Consider the following 13,404-nt stretch of genomic DNA (forward strand, 5'->3'; position numbering starts at 1 on the left):
GTGAGGGGAGCAGCTATGGTACTATAATTGGGAACAAACTTTTTGTAGTACCCTGTTGTCCCTAAGAATGCCCTCACCTGATATTTGGTAACAGGTGCAGGCCATGCCTGAATGGCTTCCACTTTGGCAGGTTCTGGCCTTATCTTATCACTCCCCACTCTATGTCCTAGGTAGGAGACCTCTGCCATACCCACTTGACATTTGCTTGGCTTAATGGTCAACCCTCCCTTCTGTAGTCTGCCCAGCACCTCCCTGACATGCTGAAGGTGCTCTTGCCAGGAATGGCTGTAGATAGCAATATCATCCATGTAAGCAAGGGCAAACCCTCCTGCTCCTGCTAAGATATGATCTACCAGCCTCTGGAAAGTCACTGGGGCATTCTTCATCACAATGGGCATCTTTATGAGCTCATACAAGCCAAAATGTGTCACAAAGGCTGACTTTTCTCTAGCACTGGGAGTCAAGGGCACCTGCCAGTAACCCTTGGTAAGATCAATGGTTGTAAGATACTTAGCCCCACCCAGCTGATCTAGGGCCTCATCTGTCCTAGGCATGGGGTAAGCATCTGCCTCTGTGTGACTATTTAATTTCCTGTAATCCACACAGAACCTGGTGCTGCCATCCTTCTTTGGCACCAGTACCACTGGGGAGGTCAAGGGACTGTTAGACTCCTGAATCACCCCTAGTTCCAACATCTCCTGTACCTCTTCCCTCAGAGTCTGTTTGACTCTCTCAGGCATCCTATAAAGGGCCTGCCTGATAGGCCTTTGGGGTCCTGTATCTACCTGGTGCTGCACCAGGTGGGTGCTCCCTGGTTTCCTGGTGAACATGCCCCCAAACTCCTGCAACACTGCTCAGATTTCTCAAAACCTGGGTAGGAGATAGCTGCTGGGACATTGCTACCCCTTTCACCGAGGTGTCAGCCCGAGCCTCACTGAGGAGATCATTCACAAGATCTCTCTCAGACTCCTCCTGCAATCCACTGCAAATGCTCAACACAAGGGTCTCCCTATCATGGTAAGGTTTCATCATGTTAAAATGGTACAATTTATGCCCCTGCCATCTGCCTAGCACTTCCACCATGTAGTTAACATCACTTACCTTTCTTACCACCTTGTAGGGTCCCTCCCAAGCTGCCTGGAACTTGTGTCTGACAGGAATGAGAACCATCACCTGCTACCCTACAGCATACTGTTTAGCTCGAGCGTTCATGTCATACCACACTTTTTCTGTTGTTGGGCTTCTGCCAGGTTCTCCTGGGCCAGGCCCATGAGTTCCCTGAGCCTTGTCCTGAGGTTCAGGACATATGCCACAACAGACTCCTTGTGAGAGTCACACTCACCTTCCCACTCATCTTGAATTAAATCTAGAGGTCCCCTCACCCTATGATCATACAGCTACTCAAAGCGTGAAAAACCTGTGGATTCCTGGGAAACCTCTCTGTAAGAAAACAACAGACGGGGCAAATATCTGTCCCACTCCTTCTTAAACTGATCTGTAAATGCCTGTAGCATGGACTTGATTGTAGAGTTTAACCTCTCAACAAGACCATCAGTCTGGGGATGGTAGGGGGTGGTCTTCATGTACTTTACCCCACAGGACTTCCACAGACAAGCCAGCAGGTCTGACATAAAACTGGCATCTCTGTCAGACAGTATTTCCTTTGGGAAACCTACCCTGCTGAAAATCTCTAGCAAAGCATTTGCCACCTTCTCGGCCTCAATGGAGGACAAAGCCACTGCCTCAGGGTATCGTGTAGCATAATCTACAATCACTAGGATATACTTTTTCCCTGTGGAACTTGGGATACACAGAGGACCTGAAATATCCATAACTACCCTGTGAAATGGCTCCTCAGTCACAGGCAAAGGCATCAAAGGAGCTTTCACCTTGTCTCCTGCCTTGTCTACCTTTTGGCACTGCTCACAGGTCCTGCAGTACCCTGTTGTATCTCTGGAAATTACAGGCCAATGGAAGTTCTTCATAATATGCCTCTTTGTACGTTTTATGCCCATATGACCTGCAAAGGGAATATCATGGGCTATGGCTAGAAGCACCAGATGGTAAGCTCTAGGCACTACCAACTGCTGCACTCTCTCACCTTCTAGCCCTCCCTCAGGGGTCCACTCTCTGTACAGTAACCCTTTGTTCCAGTATACAGATTCTTCTTCCCTTGAGAATCAGGTGCCTCCCTAGCTACCTGCCTCAGGCCTTGAAATGTAGGGGATGAGAGATGAGCCTGTCTCAAGTCTCTCCTTGTAACCCTTCCCAGCTCCCCTTCTACAGGAAGTCTGGCATCCTCTGACAGCAGTGCCTCACTGTCAGCCTGGGTACTACTACTCACATCTACCTTTGCAGTTACCCTGTCCAAGGGAACATCAGTACCCACAAGCAGCTGTGAATCACATTCTGTCTCACTGCTACTGCGTAGCTCACTCCCTGAAGTAACCACCTCAGCAGTCCTGGCTGCAAGTATGCAGTCTGCCTGGGTCTCCCCCAGGCTACTGGACCCACATGCTTGTCTCCTAGCCTCACTGCATGTAACTGCATAAGTACATAGTACTGCCTCATCCAAATCCTTCCCTCTCAGGAAATCTGCAGGATGGTAGTTCCATACCCCAGTTGTCTCAAGACAACCCACTGTTGGCATTTTGTCTTTCCCACTTACTGGCTCCCTCAACTTTGGTTCCCCACCTTGCCTCTGTGGCCATCTGTATCCACATGGCCCCACTGGTTGCATTCAAAACATTTAATCCTAGCTTCTGGATGTGTACCTGGACTAGTGGCTTCCCCTTCTACTGGGGGATTCTGTTGGGGTAGACTGTGCTGCCCACAATGGGTTCTTTTAATCCCATGAGCAGTACTGGGGGTCCCTTTCCTGTGCATGGCTGCCCTGCTTGCTAAGTATAGGTCTTCCTTCTTCCCCAACTCCTCTGAAGTAGCACACTGTCTATCAGCTAACCAGATCCTCATGTCCTCAGGCAAAGTGCTAAGGGCTTGTTCCCTTACCAAAACGTCTGCCAGCCCTTTAAAAGTGGTGACCTGACATCCACTCTCCCAGCTATGAAAATAAGTGCTCAGTTAAGCAACATATTCACATACATTTTCATCTACCTTGCGTGTATGCTCACGGAACTTTTTCCTATACATTTCAGGTGTTAGCTTAAAACATTCTAATAAATGTCTTTTTACAGCAGTATGATCAAAACAGTCAGTGTCATGCATTTTTACTAAAGAAGTTACAGCTTTACCATGGAGTAAGGGGGTCAGGAACCATACCCAGAGCCCTTGGTCAACTTCATACTGTTTACATACCCGCTCAAACATATGAATGAAGCTATCAAAATTATCTCCCTCTTTAAACTGTGAAAGAAATTTACTGACCTTTTGTGCTTCTGGGGTCTAGTTACTCCCTTCCCCATTACCTCCATGACTCTGGCGAAGATTCAGCATTTCCCTCTCATGCCTCCTCTGCCGTTCATTTTCCTCAGCTTGTAGACTCCTCATTTTCTTGGCTGCTTCTAGTTCCATACACCTGGCCTCCAACTCAAGTCTCTTTAGCTCCAGCTGGATTTTTAAGTCCAATGCAGAAAGGTTGAACTGTCCATTCTCTGAGGATACTGTATCTCCACTGTCAGTCTGATTGTCCTCCAGGCTGCTGTTTTCTGATGCAGCTGTAACCAAGGCTGCAATTAGGTTTGCTTTAGTCAGGTGTCCATGCACCAGTCCCCTAGCCTGGCACATCTCCGCCAGCTGGCTCCTTGTCAGCCTTCCATACTCTTCTGCTGACATGCTGCCTGCTCACCCTGACTAACACTAAGCTAACAAAAGAAATAAAACAATTGTGATCTGAACTCTGAAGATGCACTGCGTGGCTATTTTAGAGTACAAAACAGTTTTAGAGATCACTGTAAATAAGCTACAGGAATTCATTCCACCCACACCACTACAAGCCAGTTAGTATGTGAAGTAGATCCCACCACTGCCAAACACTTGTGATGACCGTGTCCTGGCCCAGCAATCAAGGAGTCTCAATCCTCACCACTAACAGCAGGGAGGTCGTCTCATAGAAGAGAAAAGGATAACTAATACACACAGTCAAGTACAATTTCCCTTAAGTGCGCACAGAGATCACAGTCATTCTGGGGCTGGTTGCTCCTTTGCTCACCAGGTCCCCAGTAAGACTCCCCACTGGCACAGCTATAGGGTCCCAGGTCTCAACCTAACTGGGCAAGTTAAAACCTCCAGTAACCCTCTCTGTCCAACCAGTGCTTCGTGTGTCTGCCCAGGTAGCTGATACATGCACACACACACACTTTGAGAAGATTTTATACAACCACATAGACTTTCCTGTGAAAAGGCTGGCACAGTTTCTCCAGCTGTGCCCCTATTACCCAGACCATACGGTAGTAATTCCTTCCACCACCCATTTAATTATCAGCTACTAAAAGGCCCTTAAAAGAGTGTCCAATTATTACTGTGCAATATTATTATCCAATGGTAATGTGACTATTCAGTCTAGGCTTAGACAGTGAACTCTATAACTATATAATGTACTCTAAAGCATAATTTATCTCATTTATTTACAAATGCCAGAATTATATATCAAATTCTATTTGACTAGGCTGGCAGCCTTTGCCCATCTCTCCCCAATCGTCACAGTACCTACCAAAAGTTAGCTCAAAACAAACTAAAAAAACAAGACACCCTGGTGAAATCACACTTTAAACAGATTATACAACAAAAGAAACGTCTTAGCTAAAATTAGGAAGTATAAAACTCAAAAAGACAAAAACTATCTCAGCAACTAAATAAACAACTAAGATGTCTACTTAAGTTCAAGAAAAACAATTTTGAGATAAGGATAGCATCCCATGCCAAAGATAAGCATTAGGCCTTTAACTGTATCAGAAACCTCAAAGACAGTAAAGACAGTACACAACAATGTGCCTAACTAGTTGTCAATGGAGCTAAATTCATGGAGCTAAGTGATATATAGCAAATCTACTGGTTGACAAATTCAACTGCAACTCCCCCCCCCACACTCAACCCCTGCCATCTCGGGGGAATTCCTTCAAACATAACCCCTCCAACTATCAATAGGGAACAGGTCCAGGCTGCACTATTTAAGGCCAAAAACATAGCCTGACTGGGCCCTAATAATATCCAAAAATGCCCCTGAATAGTCAGACATATAACCTATCAGGGCCACTATAGTCACTATTTAGCTACACTCTCAGGGCAGACTTTGTGCCACAGGAATGGAGGACTGCAACAATCATCCTTTTACCTAAGGGTGGACCATCAATGGAGCCTGGGAACTACAGACCCATTAGTATAACTAGTCTCATATGTAAAGCCATGGAAAGAAGTATCATGGAAATGATTAACATTGACATAGAAAACCTTCAGACACTGGATCCAACTAAGTTTGTTTTCATCAAAGGCAGGTCATACCTATTAAACCTAGTGGACTTCTTCGAAAATGTCACCAAGACAATGGATGAGGGAAAAATGGTGCATACTGCCTACCTTGACATGGCTAAGGCATTTAATACATACCTCACTCAAACATTGTAAAAAACCTGAAGGATTTAGGTATAAATCCCTATGTAACATGTTGGATAGCCAGCTGACTCACAGATAGTACTTATGATTCTTGAGACCACTTCCTCTAAGAGATTGGTCACCATCAGAGTCCCCCAGGGTAGTGTGCTGGGTCTGATGGGTCTGCTCCTTTTTGGCATCTACTTCTCAGAAGTCAAGACCAGTGTCAAAGGCCTCTGGCTGATAATGTTTGTAGATGACTCCAAACTAGGAGCAGTCATGGAATTCCCCCAAGAAACCAACATCTTACAGGACGGTCTAACACAAATAAATGGTGCCAAAGCCATAGCTTAAAACTCATTGTCAAGAAATTCATAATAGTACCTTTGAGAAGTCAACCACACTGGAAAACTATGCCATTGATAAAACACCCCTAAGAGTAGACCCAGTAGCTAGGGATTTGGAGACACCTATAGATAGTAACCTGGCCTTCAACCAACATGTGTCCAAGGCAGTAAGATAAGTCATTCTATGTCATTCAACTTATGAATAAGAGCATGTCATCTAGGTTAAGGTAGGTCATCATACCACTATACTTGGCCCTCATTAGACACATTATTGAGTATAATGCCTCTTTTGATATGTACCTGATCAGGCTCATAAAACACCTGGAATGTCTGGAAGGTTCCTCACAAAAAGAATACAGGGTGTAAACATAATATCCTCAAACCCCTATCTCTATATTCAGTTTTCTACAGACTGCTGAGAGGTGGTATATGCCTGACATACAAGACATTACTGGATCCTGCTTTGATGGACCTTTTGCATATTCATAGAAGGAACAGTATCAGAACTACTAGAGCTAAACCTCTAAACTTTATTTAAGATATAAATAGGACAAGTTGGAGGGACAGATGTGTATCTCAGATAATTTCATTTCTCTGGAATAGGTCCCCATCCATGTAAAGCAGAACCCTTCCCTAACTCTAGTCAAGAGCAACCTTGACCAATGGATGGGTAATCGGAAAGCCACCCTGCTGTAGCACCTATGTCTCTCATGAACAGAGGCAGACATTAAATCATGCCCTAATTAACATATACCCTTATAACAGCATCTAAGATACAATAACTCATGGGGTATATTTGGGCTACATGGTTAAGCTTATAAAAGCCCTAGTATTCATTAGCCTAGTATGAACCTATTAATCTATGAACATGCATGTGTGTGCAATCAGCATCATAAGTGCTGAACTTACTTGGCCAAGTAATTATGCCTTTAAATTTGGTTATTTAATATTAACAGTTTAGGTTCAACACTGGTTTATGTACGTTTTTCCCTTTGATAATACTGATATGGCAGATTTTATATAGCTAATTTGTCTTTACTGAGGTGTTATAGCAGGCAGAGTAGAATTAAGTTGTATTTCTTTTTGTAAAAAGTACAATGTTTCTTCAGTGATAATCAGTTACATGATGACATGAGTTCACTGTAATTCAACTTTGTGGGTTAAGTAAGGGTGAAATACATACATTGTCATTATTGTCATAATGATGATGTATATAAATCTCTGGAGCAACAATGTTGTTAACATGTGGCATGTTGTTTGCCTTTTCTCACACTGCACCAGGTACTCTGTTCTGACATTTTCCCCTTTCATATAGTAATAGTACCATCCTACAAACGTATGCTGCTGTGTTACTGACAATGGTTCACATGGGAATTTTCCTTCTCTTTTCTGCAGTGAGTCAATTTGTTGGATTGCATGCACATCAGGGAGAAATATTACTACTGTAGTAGTCATACTAATATATGCATCATTGATATATGCACTATGAATGTGCAACTGTCCTGCTCCCCTGTGTTTACATGTATTCCTCCCATACTTCTCAGCTGTACAGATTTTTGTAGAATGTGCAAATCTTTTGCTTCATATTTTTGCTCCATTTTTCATAAAATTGTGTTTTTTCTGGCAAATTAGTGGCAAATTAGTAAATACTGAAGTTAGAAAATAATGCTAGATATTTGAGTTGCAGACTTCATACCCTTCAGAAAATTCATGCTAATGCAAAACCTGCTATTCTATCAACTTTCTAAGTTTGTAAGAGCAATATTTAAAAAATGTCCCTATTTTGGGCCTTTCTCCTACTTTTATTTATGGCTTTGTCCAGATTTATTGCTCTAAAAGGTTGAGAGGTATGCTTCTGACTCCTGTGTATTTCATCAATCTAGTTTGTAATTCTTCCCCAATATTGCATTGTCCAGAGTTCAAGGTGCTATGCTGCACTGTGCCACATTACAGGTGTCTGTTGGCTTCTCATGTGTGCCTGTATGGCCCATTGACCACTCTTAGGCAGTTGTACTATGATGTCTAGTCACACTTGCATGTGTTATGTTTGTGTACTCTGAATGGGTTCCCTTCAGCCTCAAATTGTGTACATACTGCATGAGTTACACTGTCCCTGGGATTTATTAGCACCTACAGTAAGTGTACACTATTCTGAGTGCACAGGCAGCACAAGCATAATTCATATCTTCTTTCTCCTAATTTTAGTTTTCCTACTGATTTTCTTGTAGCCTTAAATATTGAGAGGGATTCATAAAGGTAACCACAAACAGTATACTAGATGTATACTTAGTGTAATCTTTCTGAGTGACAAGAAAGCACAAAAATTCTGGTAGGGATGTTGTTGAATACAGATCATGTACATGTAGTATACACTTCCTGTAGAAATTAATCACTTTTCTTTGTGTGCTACTTCTACCTGTTAACATTTTTTCCCTCGGAATGCAGTGTTGTATTGCTGCATAACCCATTCTCATGTATAACGTTATTAGCAAGTCCTCTTAAGGCCATTTTCTGATCTGTGTGCTGTATGTGTTTTTGTCAACATTATGATGTGACATTGTTTTTCTGCAGATATATTTCCATGTTTACTTTCCATACATGTGCAGGTTTATTGTGTCACTTATTTGCAGCTCTGACATCTGTTTCTGTGTTTCATGATTCTACTTATGACTAAATACAACAACAGTTTTTATGAAGTGCTGATGCATCAACCTTTATAGCATGTTTGCTGCTGTTGTATACTACAGTGCTGTGTTTTTCATTACCACACAAATGTGCCTTACATGTAGTTACATAACTATTTTGCATTCACAAAGTAAACTGCTATGCTACATTACTGTTTTTTTCAAGAAACAATTGTTTTCACTTTAACACTTTTTCAAATTTTAAAAAAACTTCATTACCTCTACATATAAATAACATTCAAAGAATGTCACAGATGATGTAGACCAATCAAATCACATACAACATACATATTAATATCATTCCTATTAAAACAGCTTTATTATCTTAATATATAAAGCAAATAATAATGTGCCAGCTTCCTCTTATTTAAAACAAGTCTCAAACTATAACATTTATTCAAACCATGTCTCATCATAGCATTTCATTTAGTAATCCAATTATATTCTTTATTTTCAGTAAGTATTTTCACATCTTCTCCCCTTAAACTAACTTGTGGCAGTTGCAGCATCAGAAACTTAAAGTGATGGTTCTCACTGCATTCAATAATATATTTATCTAGACCATTATGTGTTTTTTTTGGTTTCTAATATGTTATATATATATATATATATATATATATATATATATATATATATATATATATATATATACTGATAAATCCTATGTTTAAAATGGGTCTATATTAGAACATCAAAGTTTCAAAACTTCGAATGTTCTAATATCGACCCCTATTCAGCAGAAGCTGAAAATATCAAAGCAACAGAAAACCAAATTTTTTCCTAGGGAAAGAATTTGGTTGTCCATTTCTGTTGCTCGATATTTTCAGCGCTGTGGTGGAAAGTTACGGGTCGGGTTCAGGTAAGTGTGCGATTGAGTGCGGGTTAGGTTAGTTAGGGTGCGGGTTAGGTATGTGTGCGATTGTGTGGACATGAGGGTTAGGGCAGGTTAGGTGAGTTAGGATTAGGGCGTGGTTTATGTATGTATGCGATTGTGTGGACGTGAGGGTTAGGGCGGGGTAGGTGAGTTAGGGTTAGGGCACGGGTGAGGTGAGTGTGTGATAGTGACGGACCTTAGGGTTAGGGTTTGGGTTAAGGTAAGTGGATAGTTAGTGGTGTGTGTATAGTTTAGTGTAGGGTTAGGTGTAAGATTTTAGGTGTATGTGCATGGACTGCTGTTTGTTTGGTGTGCTTGTGTTGTGTGTATGTGTTTTGGAACAATGATTTTTTTCCCTAGGAAAAAATTTGCTGTTCTGTATGTTCGATGTTTTCAGCTTTCTCAGAATAGGGGTCGATATTAGAACATTCGAAGTATTGAAACTTCGATGTTCTAATATAGACCCTTTAAAACATCAGTCCATTTTTTCTGTATAGAATTTAAAACACGTCATGCAGCTTGCAACATAAACTAAATGTTTCGTGCTACAGTCAGCATAATCATACACCATATGCATAAAACATGTATCTGGATGCACAAAAAAAGTTTTGTTTTAAAAGTTTTACTACAATAATTACACTTATTTCATCCACGGATACCATTTTTCATTGAACATTTAACCTGAACATTTTTCTTGTAGCAGAGCTTCCTTTTTAAATTTATTTTATTCTTGAATAATGGATGTTCTCTAACTAAATTCTTAATCTTTGTATCACAGTTAAAATCTACCAGTTTCTCTGTATTATTTCATACAAAATATTCACATCTCTAGAATAAAGAATATAGATAGCATATAGCATACTGGTTTTGTACTAAGTGAATGAAGAACAGCTACAGTAATCCCCCTGCATAAAAGAGGACCTGCCACAGACCGAGGTAATTACAGACCCATACATCTGACCAGCCTGATGTACAAAGCCATGGGAAGACTTATCATGAAATTAACACACAGATGACAACACTACAGCGATGATGTGCACATTGGTGGATATATTATTGCTGTGGTATTTTCATTGGTGCATTACTGGGATGTACACATTGGTGCATTACTTTACCTTTGATAGCATGGTGTGCCATGTTCATAGGTAGGTTCATAGGTAGGTACTAGGCTATTGGCCCTACGGCCTATACAAGCCTAGCCAAAAAGGTATCCTGGCTTTCGTAACCCAACAAAATTATTTTCCTGTGCCGTGTGTAGGTTGTACCCCTCCCATGCTTTATTAATTCTTCCCATGACCCCCCCCCATGCTGTCTACATGTTTATTGTCTGCATGCTACATCCTACTTCTTTGTTTTGTACCACCCTCTGCTTGTGTTATGTGGTGCCTTTTATGTTATTATATGTTTCTATGTTTCTTACTAGCCCATTTCTCCTCTGTCATTTGCCAACAACTCACCAGTTCTGTTTTCTCAATAAAAAACAAAACAAAACAAACAAACAAATAAACAAGCAAACAAACCGGGGGCCTATTTCAACCAAAAAAAAAAAAAATACCAGTGTCACCCGGATCCTCTCTCTGATATCCCTTTCCCTTGTTCAAAATGTTTCAACTGTCTTCACCCTCAGCCAGCTTCTATTGTCCCATCTCCCCTACTCCCTGTGATGTGTGTTTTACATGTGTTACCTCCACCATGTCCCACACCTCACATAATTTTTCGATAACAACTAAATGAAATGTTGGTGATATGGCACTGCATGCCACATCAACAGAAATGTTGGAATTTCTAATGTCTTCCGCTACCTGGCAGAATCCACAATATTGCACATAATTATTTATCCACATATTAACATGTTATTGGCATGTATTAAGGTTGTATGCTGTGAATCCTCAATTATCTACGTAATTATACAGCTTTTATTTTTTACACATACCCCATTTATAGACTGTACATTTATATTTGATAACCTTCTGCAACATGCGTGTCTGTAACTTTTCAAACTATATGCCATTTCTAAAGTGGACTAGTATTTCTTTTGAAGTGTTCCTTTTAGCATACTGCATGTTTTTGATTTACCCTATATAGTTGCACTTATCTTTCAGCACTTCTGATCTTTACTTCAATGTTAAGCAAATACTGGTAGCCTGTATGCTAATTCCACACTAAATCTCATTTATGTATAACACGGCTTGGTGGGTTTCCTGTGTTTTATTTGTCTCATTCCATAGAAATGAGCCTATCTTTTGTAATCTGGCCCAATATGTTTAGTATAGAAGAAAAGGGGGGCATGACAGGAATTTTTACATTTCTAAAGGGGTTCAACAAAGACAAAAAGGGATTATCTTTTGATGAGCAGATAAGTATTAAGATGACAGCATGAGCTATCCCAGTAACGTGCAAGGAGAAGTTCCAATGATAACAGTAGCAACCATGTGTGTGTGTGTGTGTGTGTGTGTGTGTGTGTGTGTGTGTGTGTGTGTGTGTATGTGTAGGGGTAAAAATAATTGTCATTTGCTGGCTCATATTTTCTAGGGTGATGAACAAAGATTTCACCCTGGCATTCTGTACCCTACCTTAAGCTGACATCAACCAGAACTTAAACCCAGTAGTTGATGCTGGGTGAGGCGTACAAGCCAGTTTTTTTTTTTCCTTTATTTTCCTTGCACAAGGTTTTCACACCTTCACATGCTTGCACCTCAACCACAGGATGGAAGGGAAGGATGTTATTGAGCGAACTAAGCCATCATGCTCTGGGGTGGGTGTGGAATCCACCAACTCCTAGTGGGAATGAATGGGAAAGTCAACTGGAGTGCTCAGAACAAATATTTCATAGTATTTTTTTCAGAGAAAGAGTTGTACATAACAGGAATAGCCTTTCAATATATTTACTGAAGTCATGAATGTCAAGTGACTTCAAGGATGCATGGAAAATACATGTCAGATTTTAAGAAAGATGGAATACACTAAGCTATTGGTAATGTCAGACCTGCAGCTTAGGCACCAATTAGTGATACTGGCAGTCGAAATAGGCAGAGCATTCCTAATCTTTCAATGAGAGACTGCAGGGCACTTTTGTTTACCAAATATGATTCCTGAATTGCTTTTGTATGACTGTATAAAATGCAGTATAACTGTATAAAATGTAGTAAAATCATTGATGGATGAAATTTACAAAATATTGAATTCTACATAAATCAATAAGTAATGGTATACCTAGAAAATGCATTCCCCATCAAAATGAAGTAGTTGCAGAAATATTCTACAATGAAATTGCAGAGTAATGTATAAGTAAATATTATCTGATGCCAAAATGCAGTCTGTCAACCATATAAACCATGTTCTAGAAACATGCAAATGTATACTCTGGCCTTACATTTCAGAATTTAATTTCATTTATAAGCTATTTTACAGATATAAATCTGATGTTCATTTTTATATACACAGTAAAACGGGTCATACAGGAAAAAAAAAAGAAAAAAGGATGTGAATCTGTGTTTCTCCCAAGACAGCAAACGCAAAGCAATTAATTTAAAAATAAGATACCTCTAATAGTTTTGATAAGTTATACATTCCCTTTGTCATGTGTTTTAGAATAAGGTTCATTCAGCATTTTCTGTTTACGTTATGTAATTTATATTCAGCCCAGAAGTTGCATTCTTTTATTCCTCTCCAAATTTTCACCTGCCAAGGATGGTGGTTTTCCCATTTCATTTCTTGTTCTTTATGTAGAACACTAAGTCTACTACCTAATGGCAAGCTAAATATTTCAGGAATATCAAAATACTTTTCTAAGCATGCCATTTCATTAATTGTAGAAAGGTGTTATTGTTTGTCTTTGACCAGATTTAACATTTCATCGGGGCTATAATATAGACCCAGCACTGTGGTATACAGGGATAAAGCTTTGATTATGGACCAGGAAACATGGATCTGATTAATGACTTGGACCTCT

Source organism: Protopterus annectens, chromosome 3.part0 (assembly GCF_019279795.1).
Source record: "Protopterus annectens isolate FY-2018-M chromosome 3.part0, PAN1.0, whole genome shotgun sequence".
Classification (NCBI taxonomy): domain Eukaryota; kingdom Metazoa; phylum Chordata; order Ceratodontiformes; family Protopteridae; genus Protopterus; species Protopterus annectens.